Source organism: Haliotis rufescens, unplaced genomic scaffold (assembly GCF_023055435.1).
Source record: "Haliotis rufescens isolate VD_foot unplaced genomic scaffold, xgHalRufe1.0.p SCAF_133, whole genome shotgun sequence".
Taxonomy (NCBI): Eukaryota; Metazoa; Mollusca; class Gastropoda; order Lepetellida; family Haliotidae; genus Haliotis; species Haliotis rufescens.
In genome coordinates this window covers 294,135-312,998 of record NW_025963817.1, presented here as the reverse complement: position 1 = coordinate 312,998, position 18,864 = coordinate 294,135, and the positions used below count along the sequence as shown (strand labels likewise).

Sequence of the window (18,864 nt, the reverse complement as noted above, 5' to 3'; positions counted from 1 at the left end):
TATTTTCGTTGCAACACAGCCTCACTGTGTGCATGAACTTCGTGCGAACCTTACCATTGCCTGGCATTGAAGCAACGAGTAGAGCTGGCATGGTGCTGTGGATCCTTGCACGATCACCTGAGCTGTCCAGATGAAACCTGGATCTGGACTCTGTATGGTGTCCCAGTCTTGTCTTCTGAACCTCAGATGCTGTCTGCACCAAGCTTGGCGTGCCTGACGGTGACGTGGAAGCAAAATTTGGCGTATCGCTGGAAGTCGGGGCCGGTTGTGGACGGTTCTGATCTCAACCAACAAGGGATTGTCAAAGTTATTCTTCTTTGGACTTCGAGAACTTCGAGTTGCAGACTATCGTCTCCGACACGGAAGGGTGTATACCTGCTGAAGTGAACCATGGGAACCCTAAAGCTATTACACCATGTTGGTGAATTCGGGTAGTTACGTATACAAAATGGCGATGAAGCAGTTGCAACATGGTGGAGTATGCGGGTTTCAATTGAACTTTGTGTTAAATGATCCCATGAATACCCATCTCGGCAGTGACAGCCACCACGCCATCAGTTGCAACTCCAGTCATATCCAGACCAATAAACCCAACGGAAACATTCACAACACTCCAGCAGCCTAACTACACCCCAGGAGACAACGTGGACGTCAGTGTTACAAATGTGGTGCTGGGTGTTTTGTCTCTGGTTGTCCTGCGGGCAAAGCTAAATTTAATTCCTTGTCAAAATGTCGCCTTGTCGCGCTTCCGTAATATTGACTGTTTTTGCTGGTTTTTGTAAGGGCGAAAACGCGACAATGTCCCTTCTCGGATTCCATACTCATGAAGATTATACGGCTGTTCAACTTCCGATGGCTTCGGATCACTTTCTATGAGCTTAGGTTTTATAGATAATCCATTATGGTATAATCTGTCCGAGCTAGGTGTGAATGGCTTCAGGTTGATTAACAGGTGACCATAAGGTTTTTGAGTAACTTGTTCAAAGGTTTGTGTAAACTTCTCAGTATACATCTGCCTTGCCAAAGTCAGGACTTGTTGTTTGTCTATTGGATTGTTAAGGTTCACAAATCAGTGACAGTTGCGACGTGGAGTAGGGTCTTTACAGACGTACAGATTCTGGTTGATGGCGATCACAGACAGATTTCTATGATGTCTCCTTTCAGGAAACAAGTCGTTGATCGCGAGTTCTTGGTCACGGTGTAAATGAGGTCATCCAACGCAATCAGATTTCTCACTTTCCGGTTGTGAAAGTCCGTTGTAATACCTTGTATACATTCCACTGATGGTTGAACTGTTCTCTTGATTGTATCGGAAAGAGGCTGCTATCGTTTGTAAAACCATGTGATTCTTTGAAGGTTCGGTTTCATGTTCATATCCATCAACAATTGTTTCACCAAAAAGGTTTTCCCGCAGCATGTCGGACCAGGTATAGTCATTGTAAGAGGGTGCAATAGGTTCTTTAGCTGCTACATCTGCTGTTGCGTATGCGCCGGAGCCGTAGCCCACAGAGTCGGAGTAGGAGCTAGAGAAGCCATAGGAGCAGGAGCCGGAGCCCACAGAGTCGGAGTAGGAGCTGGAGGAGAAGCCATAGGAGCAGGAGCCGTAGCCCACAGAGTCGGGGTAGGAGCTAGAGAAGCCACAGGAGCAGGAGCCGTAGCCCACAGAGTCGGAGTAGGAGCTGGAGGAGAAGCCATAGGAGCAGGAGCCGTAGCCCACAGAGTCGGGGTAGGAGCTAGAGAAGCCATAGGAGCAGGAGCCGGAGCCGGGGCCGGAGCCTTAGGATCTCATACAGTCGGACATATTGTCACAGCAGATACCAAAGTTGATGCCACGTAGTTCTTGAATAATATTTCATGTAAATTATTTCATATGAGAATTTTAAATTACAGTTAAGGTATTTATCATATTGTTATATATCAAAACGATTTTGATTAAAAATTATGTAATATCATTAAAATTCTCATTAAGAAATGAAAAACATATCAACCATGCATTATGAGTTATCCATACAAATTGTTATATATTGTATACATCATGTCATAATATTAATGAAATATATGTGATGTTACTATTTTATAGGTAAATAGTAACAACGAATGTTATGATAACGTCTGAAGAGCGCGGTCGAAACACGTCTGTTCTCTCGGGCGAGACCGCCTCCGTGGTCTAGTGGTAGAGCGTCCGCCCGGAGAGCGGAAGTCCGGGGTTCGATCCCCGGCCGCGTCATACCAAAAGACGTTAAAAGATGGTACTTGTTGTTACCCTGTCTGGCGCTCGGCATTAAGGGGCTAAAACAAGGACTGGTCGGCTCGGAGTCGGTGTCTGAGTGGGGTAAAACTTCATGTTAACTTCATGTTAAACTGCGGCATGGTATCTCAGTGAGTTAGCACTATAAATCGGCATCAGTCCGGACTAGAACAAGCAGCCACACGCACGCACACACGTACATGCACGTCGCTATATAAGTGCAATAATCTTAGACGCTACGTTAAACCCCATTTCACCTCACCTCTCGGGCGATCGGTGCTCCACTGAACGGCCCGCGGCTGCAGCTCATTTGGAGATTTTACGTGCGCTTTCCTACATCATGCGTTTTTAGCACACGGAAGCGAACGGCCCACTCCACAACAACCTATGTGTAGAGTGAGTGTGCTGACGAAGCAACCTATCCAGAGCGGTATTAAAAGTTAAACAATGATAAAGTATATTCGAACTCCTTTCTATATTTTATTTTTTCTCATGTGTCTACAAAGTTATTGATTGATATTCAACCTGTATTTTAGTTGATTAGTACAATATACTGGGAATATCCACCTAAATATTTCGCAAACCTTACAGTGAGTGAGTTGGGTTTAACGCCGCTTTTAACAGCCGTATTCCAGTTATATCGCAGTGTGTCAGCTTAATGTGGGAGGAAAGCCCGAAGTGATGCAGGTCTCAGACGTTTACCACTGCGGCGAAACCGGATAGCACGGGGCGAACCGGGACTCGAACCTACAATCATAGGTTTCTGGCGTGCCCAAGGGACGCAACTCTGCACAGCGAATCGCGGCGCCTAAGACGGCGCAACCCACAAATCTTCGATCAGCTGAATGTACAATGTAATTAATAGCTATGTGTGTTGAGTTTACAATTACAGTCGGTTGGCTTACTGTTAGGACTGAGACTGTGTAGATATTCAGATAAACATCGCATTGAGGATAATACAATCAGGAGCTGTTTAGTACGCTACTACCATAACAACCTGTGTGTGTAGCGAGACAACAATGGAATAACAACTTTTCAAGGAATTACGTGTGATCGTCAGATTTTTCAATGGGCGTGTTTACTATGAACTAGCTGTAAATAGCTAACAAGTGAGTATTCAACAATAGACAGCTTCTCCAATAATGAATAATATTTTATAAAATGGATACATTGACCAAAGAAGTTTAATTCGCGGGTTCATGCATGTATTGTCAAGGCTGGCGTGGGATAGATCCCCGACCCACGCTAGTCTTATGTACGGGGATATTAAAATATTGAAATTGTATACTCTCGTTGTTTGTTTGAATAGTATAATTGTTTGTCTCAATACATACTTCATAGGGGGCGGCCGGGTAGCCTAGTGGTTAAAACGTTCGCTCGTCACGCCGAAGACCCGCGTTCGATTCCCGACATGGGTACAATGTGTGAAGCCCATTTCTGGTGTCCCCCGCCGTGGTATTCCTGGAAATTGCTAAAAGCGGCGTAAAACCAAACTCACTCACATACTTCATATCGACCCCTAATCACGATTCATACTGTTAAATCGACCGAGATTCAAAATGAAGGAGGGGCACGCTATCGATGACCTGCATATACACCACGTGCTATAGATGGGATTCCCCATGACGTCATCAAGAAAGTGTCATCCTCCGAGCTGTGTGGTGGTCAAGAGTGAGTGAGTGAGGTTTAAGGCCGCTTTGTGCAATATTCCAGCAATATCACGGCGGGGGACACCAGAAATGGGCTTCACACATTGTACTCATGTCGGGAATCGAACCCAGGTCTTTGGCATGACGAGCGAACGCTTTAACCACCAGGCTACCCGACCGCCCCTGTGGTGCTCCAGAACATACATTTATTCAGCATCTCGTCTCATTCAGCCCATTATTTATCATTGCTATAGGTGGGTATATACACCAGACTGAACAAGAGTTGGCCGCGAACTGGACAAATGCCGCTAAACACATAAAATCGTTAATTCCCCATATTGACGATTTCAAGAATTTAAACATTATGATGACGTCACGCTGTTGCAGTTGATTAGGAGCCAGGAATTCACTGTGTGATATTAAATTTAAATGAAATGTACTTTGCTATAAGACTCTCGAAACTTGGACCAGAAGTTATTCTTTTAAGTGGTATAAAAAAACTATTATATTAACGTGTGATGATTGTTTTAAGAAGATTGAAAAATCCTTGTCACTTTGAAACGAGATTAATCCGACATAGACATAATTGTGATAAACTGAAAACATCTTCAAAATTATACCCTCCTTATCTAATACTGCTTTTTAAAGAGATTTGAAAATTGACGGTGTACCTTGTTGAGGGCTCCGACTTTTTGGATGCCACATTTATTAATAGGCGATGAAGGTTTTCAAATAATCCATAGAAATTACAAATAATTTCAGGTTGATTATTCAGGCCTTTTTTTACAGCGTATGAGTGAGTGAGTTGGTTTTAAATCCGCTTTTAACAGTATTCCAGTTATTTCATGGCGTTTCAGCTTCATGTGGGAGGAAAGCCCGAAGTGATGCAGGTCTCAGACGTTTACCACTTCCGTGAAACCCACGAGCACGGGTATGGTGCTGACAAATCTAGAAACATGATCGGGGCGAACCAGGATTCGTACCCACAATCATAGGTTTCTGGCGTGTCCAAGGGACGCAACTCTGCACAGCGAATCGCGGCGCCTTAGACGACTGGGCCACCCGTGCCCCCTTACTGCGTATGAAAAAGGTTATTTCAGACATTATTGGTTGGTAATTGAACTGATTCTCTTCCACCCTCAGCTAAAGGGTTCACCCCCATTATGACGACAGAAAACGGGGGTAAATTCTGAGCCTACCTATAGAATAATGGACTACTCCAGTCGTCACTGTCCTTTGCCCATATATACATAAACAATGTCATTTTCGATGTATTACTTTTATATTATTTTCAAAAAATACAGAGAAATATGTTAGGATATTCACAATAGCAATAAAAATGTTAGTGGAAAATGCTACAAAAGCTGTGTTTTCATTATTGAAGAAAGCAGGAAACGTGAACAAGCCTCTTGATTGTATGTTTTTTGTCATTTGACAACGATTGCCTCGATTTTAATGTATAAATAGCCAATCTGGGGATTTGACAATACAAACCTTATTGATATAGCATTTCCGTTAACTGCAGCTGGTCTTCGTGACTCAACACCAAATGTCATGGCCCAGGGTGAATTTGGAAGATAACTACCGTATAATAAAATGTAAAAAACATATTATAAAATTATATATACTCAATTTTGGCATACAATTGCAATCCCCAAATTAACAAACATTCTATACTGGTATATCACTCGCAATGGGAAAATGTGAAATGTGAAATAATACTTAATGATTGTTGGCTTTGATAACCCGTTTATATGTTCTAAGCAATGTCTGGCTTCAGAGGTGGAGAAATATTTAAAGATCAATATCTGAAAAACTGGCGCAGCTGTACAAATAATTTAAAGAAAATTTATCTTTGGAAAACTGTCTTTTTAGAAAGTATCTCTTCTCAAATTTACAACTAATAAACAATAGAAACCAACCCATGGCACAACATTTCAGAGTACAACGAGGATGGAACGACGCTCCTGCTGATCGAGGCGAGTTTCACTATCTCAGATGTGTAGCTCTTCTCCAGAAATTGTTTGATATTAGGCATTACTTAGAAGTTGACGGATGACAAGATAGACATAATTTTATGGATAACAACTTCTTTAATACTGTGAAAAGCGACGTTTCGGTATAGATCCTTATACCGTTGTCAAGCAAGACTGAATGAGGGTTACTTACCTACTTATATTGGAGATTTTACGTGCGCTTTCCGACTGCAGCGTATTTCGCACACGGGCCCGGCCAAGCCATTTAATGTGTTTCCGAAAAGGGGAAAAGGTTGTTTGGCAATCCAGTAGGGGTGTTTTAGTGGTTGCTTATATAGAATTTTGGAAATTTTGAAATTTTGAAAAAATGCCAAGAGGGTTTGGGGGACGAACTAAGGGACCTGAGTATGGAAGTTTGTTAGTTTGATTATGTGGTCTGGTTTGGGTAGTTTATTGGGGTTTTAAATGCGATTTATTAGTCCTGTTTTGATTAAGTATACGCCTAAGGCTTTGAATTTTTCTATTTTCTTTTGTGGGTTTAGGATTGCTTCTAGAGTAAGAGCCTTATTTAGATTTAGGGTGGTTTGTAGTGTAGTTCGGTGTGTTAGGTAGTGGGTGCAGTGTATGAGTGCGTGTTCTGGGGTTTCTTGTTGTTTGCAATGTGGGCAGGTTCCTGTTGCGTGTTTTCTTATTATTTTGAGGTGGTTATTCAGGTTGGCATGTCCTGTTTGGAGTTTAGTAATTACTCTGTCGATTTTTTGGACGGATGTAGAATATTTTTGTTTGGTTAGGGGTTTTTTGAGAACCTTTTTGATTTGGCTATTTGAGTTTTGATATAGGTTATGCCATTTTTTGGTGATTTTTTGTTTGTTAACACTTTTAATTTCTGATTTGGAGATGGGTAGCTTTAAGCTTATTTCTGGGATTTTAAGGGATAGTTTAGCTGCTTTATCGGCGTTTTCATTGCCGTATATTCCTACGTGGGCGGGGATCCAAATGAATACTATTTGTTTGCCTGCCTTAGTTAAATCGTTTAAGCTTTTTAGTATCTGATTTATTAGTTCAGGGCGGTTTTTGGTGTTTTTATTTTGGAGGGCTTGTAGTCCACTGAGCGAGTCGGTAAGTATAAGGATTTTTTGTTGTTTTTTAGATTGTTGATTATGAAGGGCTGAGGCCATGCCCATTAGTTCGGCCGTGAATATTGATTGATTGTTTGGGAGTCGGTAGGATTGTGTGGCTTTAGTTGGTTGTGTGATGTGGACTCCGAAACCTGTGTGTTTGGAGATCGGATCTGAGGATCCGTCTGTGTAAATGTGACACCAATTTGGCCAATTTTCATGTATGTATGCTAGTGTGGTGGTTTTGGCTATGTTTGGGTCGGTTTGTTTATTTATTGTGCTAGCTAGTGTTATGTCTATTTTGGGTGTTTTAAGTTTTGGGGTGAAGATATTTGATTTTTTACAGTTTTGTTTAAGATTGTTTATTTGGTGTTCATTTAAGTACTTGGTTATTCTTTGGGATATTGGAGTAAGTAGAGGGTGTTTTCGAGCTAGGGCTTGGTTTTTTGGGCTTATATTTTTGTTTATTAGGCTTTGAATTAGGGGGTTGGATTGAGACGCGGCCCAGAAATTTAGGGTTAATTGTTCCCTACGTAGACTTAGTGGCATTTCTCCTGTTAAAGCCTGGAGTGAAGTGTAGGAGGTGCCATGTCGAGTGCGTGTTATTAGTTTTAGAGCCTGATATTGGATTGAGTCTAGGTTTTTGCTTAGGGATTGGTTTAGGGTGTCGTATATGGCACATCCGTAGTCTATTTTAGATCTAATTAGTGATATATAGAGTGAGAGGAGGGTGTCTTTGGAGGCCCCCCAGTTTGAGCCAGTGAGGCATCTTAGCGTATTTAGATCTTTGCTACATTTAGTTATTAGATTATTTATGTGAGCGTCCCAGGAGAGATGTTCATCGAAAATTAGTCCTAAGAATTTGGTTTGTTTTAGGAATTGGATTGGTTTGTTGTTTAGCTGGAGTTTTGGGGAGGCGGGTTTCATGTTTTTGTGTTTAAATACTATTCCTCTAGTTTTTTCCGAGTGGAGAAGCCCCATTTGTCAGCCTATTGCTGTATTTTGTTTAGAGATTTTTGAAGTAGGTTTGGGGCCATTTTAATGCTTTTTGTGCGGATCCAGAGGGCTCCATCTTCCGCGAATTTAGATGTGTTTATTTTAGGGGATAGGCCCTCGAATAGATCATTTATCATTATATTGAAGAGTGTGGGGCTGAGGATACTGCCCTGGGGAGTGCCATTTTCTAGGGGACATTGGTCCGATAGCGTTTGGTCTATACCCACGGTTATTTTACGATTGTTTAGGAAGTCTTGGATGTAGTTTATTATTTGACCTTTGAGTCCTATTTTTTGTAGTTTTTGTATTAGCCCGTCGTGCCATACCATGTCGAAAGCTTTGGAGAAGTCTAAGAAGATGCCTGTAGTATATTGTTTGCTGAGTTGTCCTGTTTTAATGTCCTGCTCTAAACGGGCGAGGTTATCTAAGGTTGAGCGGCCAGGAGTGAAACCACTTTGATCTGGGTTTATGATGTTATTTTGAGTTAGGTAATGTTGTAGTCTGTTTTTAGCCATAGATTCCATTACTTTACATAAGTTTGAAGTTAAGGAAATTGGTCTATAAGAGTTAGCCTGATTAGCTGGTCATGGAATGAGGGACATAGTACAGAATATATATGGTAGGTGGAGGATTTACAGTAAATGATTAACAGTAACTACAATTGCATACATAAGTGGGATAACATTGGTTGGTGTTGACAACAAAGGGATGATGCTGTCACAATACGATGGACAGAAAACACATAGGTGGAAGCCAATAGGGACATGAAGCCAATAAACAGGATAAGTGATTATTATTTGATGAGTTCATAGTAGGCGGGTGGGATGAAATAGCCTTGGTCTCTGTTGATTGATGGCTTGTGGCGGCGAATGTGGACTGCTTCTGTTAGTTTTCTTTTAGTGAAATCGTGGAGGTTGTTGGCGAGGATTTGGACGTTGTCCCAGTTGATGATGTGATTGGGACAGTTGCTGATATGGTCCGAGATGGCTGATTTGCTGTCGGATTTGATTGTGGAGGTTTTGTGCTCTTTCATTCTGGTGTTGATTGGACGGGATGTTTTACCTACGTAAGATTGTCCACAGTTGCAGTCAATTTTGTAAACTACGGCTTTAGGCTCTTGGGATTAGTTTTGTTCCTGCCGTTGGCTCTTAGCAGGATGTTGAGGGAGTTGGAGCTGGTGAAGTGGGTGTCGATGTTGGCTTGTTACCGAAACGTCGCTTTTCACAGTATTAAAGAAGTTGTTATCCATAAAATTGTGTCTATCTTGTCTTCTCCAGAAGCGCATGATGTACATTCATAAAGCAATCTATGAATGGCCAAATATGTATAAGTAAAAAAAATGTTCTCATCCAAAAAGCGAAAAAAATATGTTTCTAATTTTACTGTACTGTTTAAATACATGAATAAAGTAAATGAATACTACAAGACCTGTTTTGTCTCTTTCCCATTTTGACTGCTTCAGCCAGAAACGGGTGATAGGTTGTAACTAGCAGTCACTGAACTTTGAAGCATATGTATTGAAACAGCAGTCATAACGGAGAGACGTGCGCGATAGATGGGGATCTGGACAGTCCATATTATAAGTTGTAGCAGGATCACGAGGGGTACATGGGGTTTTATACTGTTAGGTTTTATACCATGAGCCTCCGGCTCCGGTATAACACCTTACGAGTGACGCATAAAATCCCATATTCCCCAAGTGATCCTCCTACAACGAATTTATCATACCTACATGTTATAATATGACATTGTAAAAGAATTCAAACGAATTCAAAATGCTGGAAAATAGCTTTTCTATTAAGCTAAGGTTAGCTAGTCTTATGTCACGTGACTTCCAGTGACTCCGCATTGCTTTGAAGCGGAGTTTAAGGGATATAGAAAATCCACGTGTAGCCTGACATGCTCGTGGCGGGGTATAAGAGATTTGTAAGCTCTACTCAGAAGCAGTGAAAAAGGGTTCAGATGGGAAAATGGATGAAGAACATGCTAGAACTATTATCATTAAGAATCTAGCAGAGCAGGCAGGAGAGAAGGAAAATCCTACAGTGACGAAAAATCAAGTTTTGAAGTTGTTGCGGGATGGGTTAAAACTAACCAACGTTGAACTGTGTACAGCAGAGAGAAAAACTGCTCGGGGTAAAGCTCCGGGTGTGGTCGTGGCAAGTGTGGGAACAGTTGAAGAGCAAGAAAAAGTGATGAAAACAAAGAAACTGTTAAAAAATGTGAAAAAATATGAACATGTGTACATCGAACATCACATTCCTTTAGAGACAAGGAAACAGAACACAAACATGAGAACAATACTAAAAGAAATGGGTGTTGATGATAAATATTCTGTTTCTAAGTCTGGTTTTATCTCCAAAAGAAAAATTAGGGCTAATGTAAGGTATTAGGGCTTAAGGCTTGGTTTATGGAATGTAGGAGGGTGGTCCACACTAAATGGAGATAATAACACTTTTAGATATACTGTTGTTGATTATTTGAATGATGATATCATGTGTGTGTGAAACATTTCTTAAGAAAGGTGGTGCCATATCCGCAGACGGTTATTCATGGATTGGTCATAACAGGTCAAGTTTACACGCAAGAGCTAAACGATCATCCATAGAACAGAAGAGACAAAGACTAGTAAATGTGACAAGTTTAATACAAACAATCTCCCAAGTAACTTTTTTAATGATGAAAACATTACCAAGAAAGTGAATGAGACAATTTCTAAAATTGAGAAGCAACTAAGTGAAGAAAGAAGTGTATCTGAAGCCTATCAATCTTTTACAGACCTAATATATGAGGAAATGGATGAAAAATTAAAGAAAATGGGTAGTAGAAGAAATAATATCAAAAGAAGATTTAAATCAAGGTTCAAACCATATTGGAATGAAGATCTTCAGGGAAATTGGGACTGTATGTGTGAAAAAGAAATACTGTGGTTATCTTGTTCAGGTTCACAACACAATAAAAGAGCTTTAAGAAGAGATAATGTTGGTAAAAGAAAACTATTTGACAAGTTTCTAAGGAAAACAAAGAGACTGTATCAAAATCAACAAAGAGATGAACTGTTATCTATGTGTGAAGAAAACAAAAGTAATGAGTTCTGGAGAGAAATTGGTAAACTTTGGTTATCAAATGATAGGAAGAAACAAATTCCCATGAAGATGAAGTTAGACAATGAAGAAATCACATCTGATGCAGACACTGTATCACAACACTGGAGAGACTCATATCATTCATTGTTTTCTGCTAATGAAGAAAAGAGCAGTAAACTGTTTGATGGTGAATTTTATCAAAATATAATAGAAAAATTAGCTCAATTGAAGAAAACAGAAGAAGACAGAGATATCTCAAGTTTAAATGAACCTATTTCATTCAGTGAGGTTGAGATAGCTGTTAATCATCTCAAGAAAGGTAAAGCTGCTGGTTTGGATACTATTCCTGCTGAAGTCCTACAAAATAATCACTGTATTAAGCTACTCCACAAATTAATACACTGTTGTTTTGAGAATTCAGTTGCACCTAATGAATGGAATAAAGGAATCATAAATCCTATTCCGAAGTCAAATAGTGATCCACTTGACCCACTTAGCTATAGAGGAATAACTGTTATCTATTCCATGTAAGGTATACACAGACATCCTAAATAGGAGGATTCAATCCTTAATAGAAGATAATAATACATTAGTAGAAGAGCAGAATGGATTCAGACAGAATCGCAGTTGCATAGAACATGTTTATGCACTTTACAACATCATCAATGTGAGAAAGTCTACTAAAAAGTCAACATTTGTGTGTTTTGTTGACATAAAGAAGGCATTTGACTCTGTTGACAGGCAATGCTTATGGTTCAAGCTTATGAAGTGTGGTATAAAAGGAAAAATTCTTCAATGCATACAGTCACTCTACAACAATGTGCAATGCACAGTTAAATTAAATGACTTGTATACAGATGCATTTGATGTGAACTATGGTGTTAAACAAGGCTGTAAATTATCCCCAACTTTATTTTCTATTTACATCAATGATCTTGCTGAGGAATTGAAAGGTTTACAATGTGGAATTGAAATAGAGAACTATATGTTATCTGTTCTCCTATATGGGGATGACCTAGCATTAATCGCCCCGGATGAAGATTCTCTACAGAAAATGCTATGTATACTCAGTGAATGGTGCAGAAAGTGGAGGTTAGAAATAAACTGTGAGAAAACACAAGTTGTGCATTTCAGACCCAAGTCTACAATCATTTCAGATTACCAGTTTAAATGTGGCTTAAATATTGTACCATATACAGAGAGCTATAGATACCTGGGCATCTGGTTGAATCAACATATGGACATGCATAAGACTGTAAAAGAACTTTGTAAATCTGCCAGTCAAGCACTATCTGCATTGTACACTAAATTTAGAAGTTGTGGTGGGATGTCCTACGAAGTGTATACCAAGTTGTATAATACCCTTATCAAGCCTGTTTTGTTCTATGGAGCTGGTATATGGGGGATTAACAAATACAGGGAGGTGCAAGTCATCCAAAACAAAGCTTGTAGATTTTTTCTAGGAACCGGTCAAAATGCATCTAACTTGGCGATTCGCAGCGATATGGGATGGTCATCAAGTGATGTGGATCAAAAGATAGAATTATTTAGACAATTCTTCAGATGTGAATCAATGCCAGATAGCAGAATTCCAAATATTATTCTTAAGTGGGCAATGTATCAAAGTAAATCTCTTGATAAAAGAACTGAAATGCTGATACGAGACTTAAATGTGGATGGGATTATCAGTGACAGTAACAATAACAAGAAAAAAGTGAACTTACTGAAGGATATCTTGAAAGAGAAAGATAGTGAATCATGGTGTAAACAAGTGTGGGATGATGAGAACAAACCAAATGGTAGCAAGCTAAGGAGTTTCAGACTTTTCAAATTTGATGTGAATGTGAGCCACTATGTGAAATGTGTGAAGCGAAGGGATTATCGAAGTGTTTTATCTAAGTTTAGGTGTGGTAACCTCCCTCTATTAGTCCAAACAGGCCGCTATTCCAAGCCACCTATTCCTTTAAATGATAGAATATGTAAATTTTGTGCAGAAAAAAATAATTATGTTATTGAGGATGAATCACACTTTTTAATAGATTGTTTTGTATACAGTGACCTGAGATATCAACTACTACACAAGGCACCTGAATTAAATCAAGACTTTTATTATTTTAATAGCATTCAGCAATTATCTTATTTGATGCAAGAAGTGATTTTACAGCCGCTTTTAGCAAGCACATTATACAGCATGTATAGAAGGAGAGTGCATCTCTTCTAGTCTTAACATTGTATATAATATTTTTACTTTGTGTTTTATATTTAATAATGTTATATGTTTTAAATGCTTTTACAGTGTCTCATAAGCCCTAGAGGCTGGATAGTGTACTTTTAATGGCAACTTGCTTTTGTTTAAAATGTGTTTTATGTACAATATGTGACACTTAAATAAACATTTCTTCTTCTTCTTCTTCTTTGTTCTCCCGCTGTGAAATTTATTCCCCTCCAAGGCGGGATACACGGTATTTAATCAAGATGACATGCAATAATGAGATCTCATCATTCTGACATGGAGGTATGATAACACTTTGTGTCTATCATTGCCGCTGGTTTGTCACGACTTCTCTTGAAAATGATTCCGTATTTGTCATCTAACTGTCTGACGGTTTGGGACGCTGCCCAACCTACACCCAATACTCTCCCAACAGGTTGTGGTGTATTTATATGTAACACAAGAGGCCTACACAAGTGCGATCCACACTGTGTCATGGTTGGCTTAACACAGCAGGGCTCCGTTGATAAAGTCATGTTCCCTATTAGGAAAGTCATTGGGTATTTCCCACTTCTTCCAGGTAGCCATATTGTGTGGCTGTGACTATCACATTCTTTCAGTGGGAGCAGCGGTTATGTGTACGTTCGCAGGCATTAGGGTGAGATTATATTAATAACTTTGCTGATGATTACAATGTATTTCATGAACATTTCATGTATCCATTATATTAGTCACTTGCATTTTATTAGTCACTCCACCTCAACACATTCATTTCACCAAATCAATCAAAGAAAAGAAAAAAGAGTGTGTGTTTTCATATCCATACGTGTGTGTGTGTGTGTGTGTGTGTGTGTGTGTGTGTGTGTGTGTGTGTGTGTGTGTGTGTGTGTGTGTGTTCGTTCGTTGTAAGAAGCTTGGATATAGTGACTTGGGTATGCTTTCTCCCTTGAAATACGCCATATTAATATCACATCTCCTTGCACTATTACCTCTCCATCGTCATTGGTTGGTTTAGTTGTGACGTTATTTGTGTATTTTCTGTTTACTAAGTGGTAGAAGTAGCTAGTTGGTTGTTCACCTTCTTCACATCATCGGATTCTATTGCAAATTTGTATTCCTCTATTTTCCATCTTTGTTTTAATCCAACTGTTTTGTATTTTCTCTCTTTTGTCTTTTTGTCTCTTTGGAAGTGTGAAGCAAATGATGTTGTTATACCACTTACTTTCATTAAAAAGTTTCTAAAAATAGAGAATTACTGATTGTTAGTTTCAATGATGCATCTTTCGTATATTTATACGATACAATATTCATTTAGTTGTTGCCATACATCTACCAAGTAAACTTTTTCTATTTTATCTAATACTGTTTTTCTTGCGTTTGAATTATTAATTTTTTATTTTTTTTTAAATTCCATGGTCTAGTATACCCCCATACTATTACAGATTCGTTATCAAAATCATCAATGCTCTTGAATAAGGTATCATAGAACATTTGATCATTTCTATTAGGTCTATAAATTATATTACAAAAAGTGAGTCCTATTCCTTCAATAGTGGTCTTGGGCGTTGATGTAGCCTTGTGAATAAAACGTTTGCACGTCACGCAGAAGACCTGTGTTCAATTCCCTGTATGAGGGGTACAATGTGTGAAGCCCATTTCTGGTATATCAGTGCCGTAGCCAGCAGGAACATATTGAACAAGTCAAAATAGGGAATTGCATCGGACATCATTTTTGACACTGATGCGTCAAATTTGGTAATGTCCTCTGTTTGTTTAGCATAAACGTTTTGGAAAGTTTTAATAAGGCCTTGACGTCTGTAGCCTTGATCAATCTTAAAGCAAGAGTCGTATGACGCTCTTTGAAATCTTGGTAGAAACAGCATGTCCACTTGTACCTAAAACAATGTGAAATGTAGACACCAAAAGCTGGAGCTGTTGGAATATTTCTACGCATAAATGGGAAAGTTGTCTATTGGAAGGTTGATGTCATCCATCTTGCCATTCTTACCCGCCCTGAAAGAGGGGAAGCATGCGGTTACTTTGTTACTAAATGGACTACCAGTATTGAACGATGTCAGAATGTCATCAATATACCAGAGGCTTAAGTTAAACATCTTGGCCCAATTCCCTTTGGCATTTCACATATTGTTTTTTTTTTAAGTACACTTCAGATGGATTTTTGCTTTCATTTTTGAACCTGTGAACACACATGGCCAATCAAGGAATCAAGTTTTTCCTAAAGTTTGTCTTGTGGGGCATTGGTGTACAAAGTTGAAAAGACAAATATTTTTACTTAATTAAACTTGGTTCTTTTCTGAGACTGCAAATCAAATAGGCAAGCAAATCTTTTGAGGTTTTGAGAATGCACATGGTATTACATGGTTTCGAAAAAAGTGTAAGCATGCCCTGCCCTATGGCTAGCACACGACACTCCAAAAATTGGCATAAAAAAGTATAATTCTTGCAAATCCTCTACCTCTATTACATCTTTGCTTGATTTTGGCTTCATTCACACTAACTTAATTTTCAGATTTTCAACAGCCGTCCTCTTCACTGTCAATTACACACAATTAGTTGTTCCCAATATAGCACTACAGCAACCCAAGCAATGACGTGTGAAATGGCTGGAAACCTCACTTCTTTCCTCTGTGTGCTCGAGTCAACACCTATTATTATAGTTGTAACGATCAAGCACTTGGTGGTGGTCACATAAATCTAACATTGTTGTATAGTTTTCTTAAAACAGACATATTAAGTCAAAATTAAAAGCTGCTAATTGTTGTAATTCTCACGTAAATATAAAACTGGCGTGGATGTTTGTGAGGTCGTCATGGAGTCTCCCTCTCCTCTTACTTGCAAGAAGTGTGGCCATTTTATGATCATGAGATATCCTCATAACAACTGCTGGAAGTGCAGAGATGCACGGGAGAGGCAAGATACGATCAGTGCTCTTCTCTATCTAAGAAGGCCTTCACCAAGCTAGTTGAAGCCTTAATTAAAGCTAGAAGACGAGAAGCAGCTAAGCAGAAAGTTGACGTCATTGCGGCTACTGACACTGACTTAGCCTCTGACTCTGTCCCAGCGACTCCACCAACTACTCCGGCGAATGGATCATCTCCTGCGTTCTCTATGAACTTGATAGAACAACTCTTCATACAGGAGATGATGGAGTCGATGTTAGAGTCTCGCTTCTCTGCTATAACTAAGGACATGGAGATGCTTAAGAAGAAGCAGACCGTATTGGCTAAGAAGAGTCCTCCGGCCAAGAGGCCACATGGGGGACAGCCGTTTGGTCAGGCTACAACCACAGCTCAGGTTTTACCCTCCCGTGAAACATGGGCATCTAGATCTCCGCTCGGGTCCTGTCAGAGTGCCGCAAGGCCATACTCCCCAGCTAAGACACCGCACGGACTCTACTGTAGCCAAGCAGAGCGTTACGAGAGCGTCACATCAACCGCAATGTCGCCAGATGTCAGCGGGACAGTCTAGCAGTTTGATGGAGGATCATCATTCCTGTACTGGTTCCATTATACACGGGCAGTCATTACAAACCGCATGGACCTTACTCATAGTGGAATCCTGGATACCAGCGAATGATGAACCGCAAGGGGAACACGTTGAATGTATGGATTATGACGAACAGCAGATGGATACAGCTGGGACAGCTGGCAAATTGGGACATGTCCTAGACGAGATCAGACAAGACACAACTGAACGATTCCAAGTATCAACTATTGACCTAGCTGTCAAGGCACATGAATCTTCCTATCCCCCCGAAGTGTTCCTGGGACCACAAGGACTCGTCATATAAACAGCCACCTAAGAAGAATTTGTCCCTTCCGTGAAGGATTCATTCCATCCGAGTTGGGTGTACGAAAAGCATCAATCTTCTCAGGATTCATTTTGTCAGTCCGACTACAGAAAACGAAGATCCTATTCCTGGGGCAGATTCGGGGGCAGAGGTGAACGCAGGTTCTGACTTCCTTGCCACCCATTCTGCCGTTATAGACACTTTCGACCTTGTTATGTATATGGACTGCGATTTAAGCCTATCATCTTCAACATAATACCGACTTCAGGGCCAGTGGGAGGGAGTCTTGAGTCATATGCCTAAAATTGGAAGCAGATTACACCCGACAGCTTGAAGATACTCAACAAAAAATTATTGGTACCTCCTCTAAAGTTCCAGATGGAATGCATTAGGAAGATGCGGTTGGCTTATCAGCCTCGACCGACAAGACGCCTATCTTCACGTCCCAATACCCCCATCAACATGGAAGTACCTGTGCTTCATAATCAATGGTCGACGTTATGAGTTCCAGGTCTTACCATTCTGGTTATCAATAGTCCCTTGGCTGTTTACCAGGATTACAGCGCCAGTCATCAGCTAGTATGAAGCCATGGCAGACCAAGAAGAAGCTTGGTTACACCAGAACATTTCTGGTCCTATGCTTATGACCTACCTAGGCTTCCTAGTCAATCCCTCCAAGTCTGAGACCACTCCGGTTCAAGACATTGTATACATCGGAGCGCGTTTCCAACAACACAAGGGATATCTATGTCCACCATAGGATCGATTCGTCAAGACTATTACGATAATTCAATCCCTATCAAGTCAACCTGCCAGGTCTCTAAGGTGGTGGATATCTCTTCTAGGCAATCCAACGTATCTACAGAATATGACCTTCAGAGCAAGGTTGATGTTACGTCCTCCACAGACATGGATCAACTCACTACGATCCAACACCCTAGGGTTCAGGACTCAGTTACATCCCAACTTATTACGGGACCTGCATTGGTGGACACACGGAGAAACTCTTTTCACAGACTCCCCAGATTCGGGATGGGGAGCCCATATTGACGATCTTATGGTACAAAGGTCTTGGAACACCAGAGACAGGATTCTACATATCAACTGCACGGAAATGAAGCCCATTTATTACGCCATCCTGACATCTAAGATACGTCTCTCCCAATCGTCCATCTTCATAGCCACAAACAGCACCACAGTAGTTGCATACATTCAGAAACAAGAAGGAACCAGATCAAGTTCTCTGATGATGGAGACTACACGATTGTTTGCCTTGGCAGACTCCATCAGGTTGGAAGCGAGACATATTCTCGGTAAGCTGAACATCCTTGCTGATCTGACAGCCTTTCCCGCCAGGGGAGAATAGTACCAACAGAATGGACCCTACATCCCAAGATCTTGGCTTGGATAACCACGTTATGGGACATCAGGCATCTCTTTGCCACCTGCCCAAACCATCAACTTCCAGTTCATGTCTGTCCAGTTCCCGAACCAATGGCTCAGCAGATCAATCTGCTGTCGATGGATTGGACGGGTCTATTTGCATACGTATTCCCACCTTGGTCTCTCCTAGACAAGGTCATCCACAAGGTGGAGGAGACGGATTGCATGATAATCTTGATAGCACCAGTCTGGCCAGCAGAGCGTGGTTCCCCAGATTATTAAGTCTATTAATGGAAGAGCCTCCCCATTTACCTCTCCGTCGAGATCTGTTTCAACAGCCCAGGTCAAACATTTTCTACGACAACCTGCCCAGCCAATATCTAAC

At 40.4% G+C, this 18,864-nt stretch overlaps 1 protein-coding gene across 1 annotated transcript in view; it reads left to right on the top strand.

Annotated features, from left to right (window-relative positions):
- Nucleotides 1–13,858: 13,858 nt before the first annotated feature.
- LOC124130103 (serine/threonine-protein phosphatase 6 regulatory ankyrin repeat subunit B-like) overlaps nt 13,859–18,864 on the top strand; it is a 96,436-nt gene continuing 91,430 nt past the window's right edge. The window contains exon 1 of the mRNA XM_048394920.1: nt 13,859–13,943. The gene's annotated coding sequence lies outside the window, so the exon portion shown is untranslated. The remainder of the gene's footprint in view (nt 13,944–18,864) is intronic.